This window comes from Melozone crissalis, unplaced genomic scaffold (assembly GCF_028551555.1).
Source record: "Melozone crissalis strain CALT ecotype California unplaced genomic scaffold, PUWL_Pcris_2 ptg000003l_1, whole genome shotgun sequence".
NCBI classification, from domain to species: Eukaryota; Metazoa; Chordata; class Aves; order Passeriformes; family Passerellidae; genus Melozone; species Melozone crissalis.
This window is the reverse complement of record NW_026535781.1, coordinates 4,574,826-4,584,439: the sequence shown is the minus strand read 5'-3', so window position 1 is coordinate 4,584,439 and position 9,614 is coordinate 4,574,826.

Here is a 9,614-nt window from a genome sequence, read left to right as displayed (position 1 = left end):
CAGATAAGACCTGGTGGGGCTGAGACCAGAGCCCAGTGAATTCTGTGTCTGCCATCACCTGCTGGGACAAAAAGGGCACTGATCTGCGCCTCGGTGTGGCTGATCTCAAAGCCCATCCTGGTGTGTCCTGAATGGGGGCAACAGCTTGTCCGGGGCCCAGGCTCACTCTGGCTTCTTCCCATCAGTGCCTGTCAGTGCTCATGCTTGGGCTTTGCCAGCCTTGTTGTGCTAACTGCCCTGTCCCTGAGGGCTGGAGGGACTGCAGAGGCTGGAGCCTTCCTTAGCTGGGAGAGGGGCATCTTGGAGCTCAGCCTGCTCATAAACAGGTCAGGGTCCTGATGCTGAAAGCCCCGTCAGAATCAGTTACAGCTTGAGGTGCTCTGGTTTACAAATGGGAAGGCATTCCTTTTGCAAATTGCTGAAAGGTGGGGAAGATGTCCTCCTCTCCTGGGATTGCAGGTCCCTGTGCTTTGTTTCCTGTCAAGAGAACTCTTCAAAAGACTGTACAAATCACTCTCTGTGCTGGCCACCTGTGCTGCAGGGCTGTCTGCCTGGTTGTGGTTGTTTTTACCCAGCCGACCACAAAGGGCTCAGAGCTCCAGGCACTGGGGCTACCTTTTGTATCTCCTGGAAGCTGGGATCTCTGCTTTAAAGTCAGCATCTTGCATTTTGTTTCCCTCAGGGAGAACGGTGAACCCCACTGAAAATCCCCTGATGAAATACACACATCTGAATTATATTGGCAGCGGGTGAGTCCAACAGCAGTTACTCCTGTACAACCATGGGCCAGGTGTTTTTCTGGTGGAATGTCTATCCAGCGTGAAGTCAGGCCAGCTGCAAAAATGTTCACACACTGGGGATAGATTGTCCCATCTCTCAATGCTGCTCAGAATTTGTGAGTGGGCTCAGAAGGCATTGTCAGAGATGCCTTGCTACCGAGGTCTTGCCTGCATCAAGGAACAGGACCTGGAAGGTCTCCTTGTCTCTCAAGTGTGGAACAGCTCTGTGTCAATTTCTTTAGCGTTTTTTTTATGTCTCAAAATCATACTGGCACACTAATGAAAAGAGAAGAAACTTGCTTGCCTGAAAGAGCAACCTACGCCCTATCAAAGCTGAGAGATAACAGTTCCCAGGAGCAATTCTTTCCCCTGGTTTGAGGAAGGAAACACTCTGTGGTCAGGATAGGACCACACCATTTAGACAGTGAAACCCAAGAGGAAATACTAACCTCCCTTTAGAAATTGAACCCCAGTGCTTCAGGAACAGGCCCAGTGCCCATGCACTTGAGAGGAAAATGCATCATCTGCCTTCTGGCAGAGCCCTCCTGCATCCTGCAGGTTTTGACACTTCCAGCAGAGATTTCCTGTGTGGGCTGGCTTTCACTGCAAGGTGTAAACAGCTTCTCCTTTCTCTGCTTCTGTTTTGTTTCTAGGGGGTTTGGAGATGTTTACAGAGCACTTGACACTTCCACAGGAGGAGAGGTAAATGTCAACAGGCCCTGCAGGCTCTGCTGCACTCGAGGGCTTTCCCCTCTGGTGTGAGCTGTGGCTGGAGCTTTGGGCAGAGCTGTGCTGAAAAGGCACAAGAAGCACAGACTGGTGCCAGCCCATAGAACACATTTGGGACTTTGTCCTCCTCAGCTGCCGGAAGGAAGGCACGGAGGGCAGCGGTTCCTTTCAGAGAAGGACGCGCTCACTCGCTCTCCATTGCTAAAACAAAGGCGGTGCCTTCAAGCACCTCACTGCTCTTTGGGGCTACAGCTTCAGAGTCCTGAATTCTCATTTCTGGCTGCCAGAAAATCCATCTGAAAGTTACTGGTAGTTCCTTGGCCACCTGCAGTGCTGCACTTGGGAACTGCACATAGGGAGAGATCTGCAAGGCGTCCCTGAAAGCCCTAAGCCCTGCCCATATCCCAAGATGTATCTACAGAGTATTAAGGCATGGATTACTTCTTCTGAGTGCCAAAAAAAGCAGCAGAGAGTGCGGTCAGAGGTTTGTGGGTGATAACTGAGACACTGCTGTTACCAAGTGGTCAAGGCAAAATGTCAGTGGCCCCACGTGTCCTGTAACTGGCTCCCAAGGGAGCAGAGAAATGGGCTGTTGGAATGTCAGTTCCTAATGACTGCAGTGCCTAATCACAAGGCAGTTTGGCACAGCTCAGCCGTGTCATTGCAAAATCACTCCCTCCACGTGCCTTGTGGTCTCGTGCCACCAACCTCCCAAGTTACTGATTTTCAATGTCATTTTAGGTGGCAATTAAAAAAATAAATCTTCAAGGAGTGAGGAGGAAGGAGCTAACCTTTAATGAAATATTGATCATGAAGAGGTATAGGAGTCCCAATGTTGTGAATTTTTTAGACAGGTGAGAGGTCATGGTCTTATCCCATGGATGTGTGTTTACATAAAGCAAACATGAGAGGTTAAAAACCCACTTTGGTTCGTGGAAGCAAGTAAAGCTGTTAATTTTTATTTATTCATATTTCTCTACTCATCTCCAATGGATGAGAAGAGAGTGCATCTTGTCTGCATGAGTCTTCCCTGGCACACCTAGTTTGATAATTACTCCAAAATATTCAATACCTGGATCAGCTGTATCTTCCTAACTCAATAGCCTCAAAGTTCACTGCCTCCACATTTATTTGGGATTGATTTTTTAAAGTTTTGTAAGTGCAGATGAACCATCCTAAAGTTGATTTCGCTTGGATTGTTGCCCCTCCCTGCCATTGCTATGTAGGCCAGGAAGACTAGGTGCTTATTTCCAGAAACACCATGCCTGACAGGTTTTTTTTTATCTGGGCTGTTTCTAAACTGCACTTTTCATTTGCTGCCCATCTAAGACATCTCCTTTTCCACAGATGGGTCTTTCTCTTTGAGACTGCACAGATTGCAAACAATGCACAGCCAAGAGGGAATATCTATTCCTTTGATTCTGTCCTTGTCACAAAGGCATCTGGAAATAAGAAACCTGGAAGCAAAAAATCAATGTAGCCATGCATGTTCATCTCCATGCCCTTGTTTCCTTCTTTCAGCTACCTTCTGGGCGAGGAACTCTTGCTGGTTATAGAGTACATGGATGGAGGTGTCCTGAGCGATATCGTCAGCCAGACCTGCCTGTCTGAAGATGAGACAGCAGCCATCAGTCGGGAGGTTAGCAATCCCATCTGTGTTTCCAAGGGCTTGGGCAGGATTGTCTGGGAAACAGGGGCTCAGAACAGGAGAAGTTTCCTGTGCCGAGCTTTGTTTCTGTGTTGCTGGTATGCTATGGGTAAGTAAAAGCATCTCAAGTGAAAGGCCTGCCAGTGCCCCTGCACTCCCTGTACTCAGTGCCAGTACTCTTATCTCCTGCTGTTGTATTCTTACTCTGTCTCTTGTATTTGTATTTGCTGTTCTCCACTTTGCCTCTCTAAATGTTTGCCTGGAGTCTGTCTTCACTGCATTCCTTGCCTGTAAAAGCAAAGGTGCTGGTGGCAGGATTTGAAACAAACAGCAAAGAAAAAAGAGAGAGACTCGTTTCTCTCAGTCCTCAGCTGAAAAGGATAGGAGTGCAGCCAGAATGCTCTTTGCTTCTGAGCACATGCACTGCAGCAGGAGTCATCCTGGCTGGTTGGCAGGGGACAGCCTACAACAGCAGGTGCTGTTGCCCTTTCAAAAGCTGACGTGCCTTTCCTCAGAAAGGTCCTGCTCTGCGGGTGTTGGAGCAGCAAGCTCTTCCTCTCAGTGGCCATTACTGTTCTGTCATTACTCCCCATTCCCCTGGAGAGGGAATCTTTCAGATTCTTTGTTTCCTGTCTTGTGTGATGAAATCACATCACTCATTTTTGCCCTTCTGTTTCTGTTTTCTCGCTCAGTGCCTGCAAGGACTGGATTTTCTTCATTCAAACGATGTGATCCATCGAGATGTGAAGAGTGACAACATCCTTATCAGAACCGACGGTTCTGTCAAACTGGGTCAGTATATTCTTGGTCAGGTGCAGCATTCCAGGGATGTGGGTGTGGGGCTGCTTGGAGTGACTGCCATCTCCCCAAAAATGGTGCTGGTGGCAGTGCAGGGACCCCTGCTGCGAGCTGAAGGCACAGTTGCAACGTGCACAGAGGTATAAGGAGCCACAAGCAGTCAAGAGTGGCCTTGCTCTGTGTGTGTCCCTTCCAGAGGGAGGGAGTTACAAGTCCAAAGTTTCCAAAGAACAAAAGCCACTGCTAGAGGCAGTGTAAAAAATGGGGGGATTTTTAAAGTCACCAATGCCAGGAGATTCAACAGCACCATTTCAAACTTCTACTGGGGAATTCTTTTGCTTGCTTTCCTAATTGCACAGAATTCAGATAAAACCAGTATTTTGTTTTCTCCTCAGCTGATTTTGGCCTCGCTACTCAGCTCACCCCTGAGCAGAGCAGACGGTGCTCGCTAACCGGGACTCCTTGGTGGATGGCGCCTGAAGTAGTGACAGGTCAACCATATGGCCCCAAAGTGGACATATGGTCTTTGGGAATTGTGGGAATTGAAATGATAGAACAAGAACCTCCTTACTTGAGTGAAAGTTCTGGCACGGTAAGGAGCAAATACTCGCTGATCCCACTGTCTTTCTCACCTGTCCCATGTCCTGTGTGCCACTGGACAAAATCCCATTGCCATCTGCTGGAATTACTTCCACCAAGGTCCCCTCCTACAAATGTCCCTGCAATACATCAGCATCTACTGTACTTTTGGTTGCATCAATGGGGGAATTCAAGCCTTACCACATGCAAACAAACTCCAAACAAACAAAGTGTTCTCAGGCAACACTTTCATTTGGGTTAGTGGTTCCAGTTCTTTTGTCTGTGTAGATGGCTTAATAACAGGAAAAGAGCATCTTAAAAGTGTTGTTATATTTCCAGAAATGAAGGAAGGAAACCCAAACCCAAAAAAGTTTCTAAAACCGTGGTCTTTAGAGAGGAACCTAACCCTGTGTGCAGTTTCTTCTCACTGGGAAACATGGGCATGAGGGTGTAAAGACCACAGAGTCTCTTTTGCTTCTTGTGCAGTGCTGCTGAAACACTCAGTGACCGTGTTTCTCTCCTAGCCCAAGGCACATTCTCCACGTCACCAAGCCAGAGCCTGGTGATGCGGAGAGCCTGCCAAAACCTCCCAGTGATTCCTGGTACTTTCTGGGATGGGCCAACCATTTTTGCATTGACTTGAGTAGCCAAATGACTGGAGGGGGACCATACGGATGGAGCCTCTCCTTCTTCTGACGTAGACAATTTTTCTTTTGCTGCAAAAATGGGAAGCTGAAATTTTCAGACTGCTGAGAGACAGAGCTGCAGGTGGCTCCTGTGTGCCCAAGCAGGCATTTTCATCCCAATACATTTGTGCAGGCATCTTAATGTGTCTGTGTTGAAGAGGAGATTGTAAATGTTTGCTTCCCTACCTGGGTATTAACTGATGGATTTCCTTTCTTTTCTTACAATTACCATTGTTTTCAAGAACAGTACAAAAAGCTTGATGAGTTTTGTTGTAGGGCACGTGTGCTTAAAGGACCAAAAAGCACTGCAGAGATGCCTTTCATGTACTAACCCTTGAAATTAGTTAGTATAGCAAAGTCCCTCTTCCAAAAGCCATCTCAAGCTGGCATGAATCCTCAGAGAAGCAAATGTCCTTTTGCTGATGTAGTTCCCACTAACTAGGTCAGGCAATGAAATCAGCTGCCAAGGCAAGATCTGAGGGATGGTGGAAAAGCTGTGGCTGCATCGGGGTTTGGGTTTTTGGTTGGTAAAGGAAAGTCATCTCTGGGTCTCTGCCAGGGCAGAAACTGCCACTGCAGAACAGAGGTTAAACAAAGGGATCTGGGAGAGCCTTAGAGATGTGAAAGCAGGAGGTGGAGCCTGGTGTCTCCTTTTTCTCCAGGCTACACACCTGATAGCCACAGTAGGGACTCCACAGCTGCGGCAGCCCAAGCTCCTCTCAGCTTTGCTGCGTGACTTCCTGAGCTGCTGCCTGCAGACAGAAGAGGAGCGGCGCTGGTCTGCCAAGGAGCTCCTGCAGGTAAATTGTGAAGGGGCTGCAGGTGAAACAGGCTCTGAGGGATGGGCTCCTCTTCCACTCAAGTCCAAGGCAGCAGATGAGCCCCCTTCCTCCTCACCTCCATTCTTGGTGCTCTTCAAATGAAAATGGTGAGGAATCCTCGACTGGGCTGGGCTGGCAGGGTCCTGTAAAGGTCCTGTGGTGCAAGTGTCCTGCAATGAGCAGAGACATCTTTAAAGAGATCAGGTTGCTCAGAGCCCTTTGCCACCGGAGATGGAATGGTTGCAGGGATGGGGCTCCTACAAGCTCTTGGGGCAAGCTGTGCCAGGGTTGCACCATGCTCTGAGTAAACACGTTCTTCCTTAGACCTACTCTGATTAGATGCCCTTTGTGTTTAGAAATATTTGTCCATATCCTATTGTAACTGGCCCTGTTAAAAAAGATGTCCCCCACTTTCTTCAAAGCCACTCTGAAGTCTTGGAAAGTGGCAATAAAGTCTCCCAGGGGCCTGTCCTTCACAAAACTGAATAACTCCAGCTCCCTCTGCATTTCCTGTGAGGAGAGGTGCTCTGTCCTCTGACTGTTTCTGTTGCCCTCTTTTGTGATTTGGTGGGGTGTTCAGTTTTATCTAAAGGCAAAAGAATTGAAGTAGAGCAATGCGGGGTACAGAGACATGAAATGGTGGTGCAGGAACCCAAGGAAGCCAGTCCCAGCCTAGGAGTCAGAGATTTGGGCAGGAGGGGCTGTGGGGGGCTCACTGTGAGCCTCTGAGGGGCCCTGGTTTGTGCCCCCCAGCCCACCCTCAGAGGTTTCTGCCACGCAAACAGGGACAGCTGGGAGGGACTTGTCCCAGCCCCATCTGCTGCCTGGCACGCTCAAGCCGACGGGAACCGCGCCGGGGTTACTGCCAGGTTGTGTGGCAGAGAGGGAACTGCAGGGCCCAGTGCCACTGGGCTGGCCCTGCTGGGGAGGAAGGTGCCATCCAGCACACGAGGGGCAGGGCATGGAACAGTAGACACTGCTTTCTGTGTCTGTGGCAATCAGCACAGTGCCTGTCTTTCAAAGGCAGGGGCCTGTGTGAGTCACTGGAGTTTCCTGAAAGGAAGAAAACCCAGGGACAGAAAGCGCCATTTCTAGAGCACTGGCAGGGCAAAAATCCCAGCATGATGAAGAAATCACAATAAACAGATGAGTGGGATTCTGGGCCAGGTTTGCCTGTGATGGCAAGGTCTTGCACACTGGAGATGACTGGGGAGCAGATGGTCCCATTGCTCCTCTTTCTGGGTCTTTCCAGGAACTTGATGTATCCTGATTGAGTCCCTGAAGCAATGAGCTTGGAAAGTAATGGTTCACTGTTCTTTGTTGTATTTTTTTTTCCGGTGGACAGCATCCATTTGTAACTTCAGCCAAGCCACCATTCATCTTGGCACAACTCATCAACTCAGTGAAGAAGACGAATAACCCTAACCCTAAACCCTAACCCTAAACCCTAACCCTAACCTTAAATGCTAACCCAAACCCTAACCCTGTCCCTATCTCTAACCCTTACCCTATCCCTAAACTTACCCTAACCTCAACCCTAAGTCTAAGCCTAGGCCTAAACCTAAGCCTAAGCCTAAACCTAAGCCTAAACCCAAACCTAAACCTAAACCTAAGCCTAAGCCTAAGCCTTAGCCTAACCCTAACCCTAGGAGACGAGAACATAGCAATCATGTAAAGATGATATCTCTGTTACCAATTTAGAGTAGGATTGTAGAGTAGGGTTGCTGAACAGATTTGTAGCATAGAATTATAGATTAGAGTTGTAATTAATAAAGTTTCTGAAACATCAACTCATTTGGAAGATTCTCCTCCTTCTGACCCCTTCAGAAAATTCAACATTTCCTTCTGAATTACCAATTGTTTTTTATTGGTGCTAAGTCACACATATGGATTCTTTTGTATGCTTTCGTAAGTGAGGAGGGTTCTTCTTCATTCATCCTCTCCAGACCACACTGCCTTTGGAATATGACCCACTGGCTGGTTATGGCGCAGCTGTGGTATTTCTAGTTGAGGCAGAAAGGGCAATGGCATTTGAAGGCAAAACCAAAGGAAGAATGAGGCAGCCCAAACATCTTGTGCAGATGCAGGCCTTCAGCTGTGACTGGAGAGCATTGGGGTTCCTGCCACTTGGATTTGTATCCCTAAATACAATAATCTCTTTGGCTGGAGGAAAGCCTTGCTCAAGTGAGAAAGCAGAAAGATCAGAGAGGGTGCTCGGGAAGGTCTCCTGTGGTGCAGAGCTGTCAGCGCCTGTGAGGTGAGAGCGGGCCCGGCCTTGCCCGGGCTGGAGCCCCAGCAGAGCCCCGGCAGAGGCCGGAGCAGCCTGAGCCCCGGCAGAGGCAGGCTGGAAGGAGGCCCTTGGAGCTGCAAGAGGCAGCAGCCGGGCCCTGGGTGCCTCTTGCGGGGAGCGGGCGAATCCTCCGCTCTCAGAGCCCAGGTGGCAGCTGGCTGCTGCTGAGGGGAAGCGCATCCGTGCTGGGCATAGCCCGGCCTGGAGGCATTGGCCATCTGGAGTGTGCCCAGGAGCAGGGAAAGGCCAAGGGCAGCCGTGGGCCGCTGGGTTGGCTGAGGATTCCTCCTCTTCTGCCGGCTGCCCTGCAACCCCTGGCAAAGGCCAGCAGTGTGTGCAGCACTCTGGGCACCGGGGCAGGGAGCCGGGCTGCTCGGCAGGCTGGAGCACAGGGCAGCTCCTTCAGGCTCGGCACTTGCGCCAGGGAAGCGAGGCCAGCGTGAGGCAGGGACAGCTTGGCAGGGCCCATCTGCAGCAGCCAGCGCCTCACGCAGCTCTGGGAGGAAGCACCTGCAATCCTGCAGTTCTGCACTGAGCCTGAGCAAAGGTGTGAGATGCACAATGTTTGGCAGAAATATTCAGGCCTACCAGGCCAGCCTGCTTTGTGCTCTCTGGCGCGCAGCAAGCGCTGTGCAATGCAGCTCTGAGCTGCTGGGAGAGAGGCAGTCGGGGATGTGCCTGAGGTGAGTCAAGGGGTTAGCTGAAAATGTAATGAGGATAATTGAAAAGTGCAGATGAGTGGAGGGGCCAGCTGGGAATAGAATTGGGATAGTAGAAGATTGCATATTTTAGTTAAGATCTTCAAATGAGGTAAGAAGCTAAGTTAGTAATACAGCTAGCAGAAATCACGTCCTGTAGTTAAAGAGTACCAAATATATTAGGAACATAAAGCTAGGAGTGACAGGGATAGAGGAAGCAATTGTGAAGAAGCAGAAACCATAGAAATAACTTGCCTTAAGAATAATTGAACAGTCAGGAGAGGCTTGGACCGTGAGCAGCAGGTCCAAAGGTCTTGCCAGCTGGCAATGGGAGAAGAGTTCACCATGAGGAAGACAGCTTTCTTCCTCCCATAAAACCACTCCCTCATTTCAAAATCCCACCGACCCAGTTAAGGGAGTACAATTGCACAGCTGTAGTAGATAGTCAGCTGATAAAAATGCGAAACAGGCAGGTAATAATTATGTATTATGGGTCCTTAGAAACCTATTGTAAAACCTTTTCTGTAGAAAGAGAGAGCAGGAGTCTGCAACTCCTTGCACATGTCTTTGGAAACTAGTTCACATG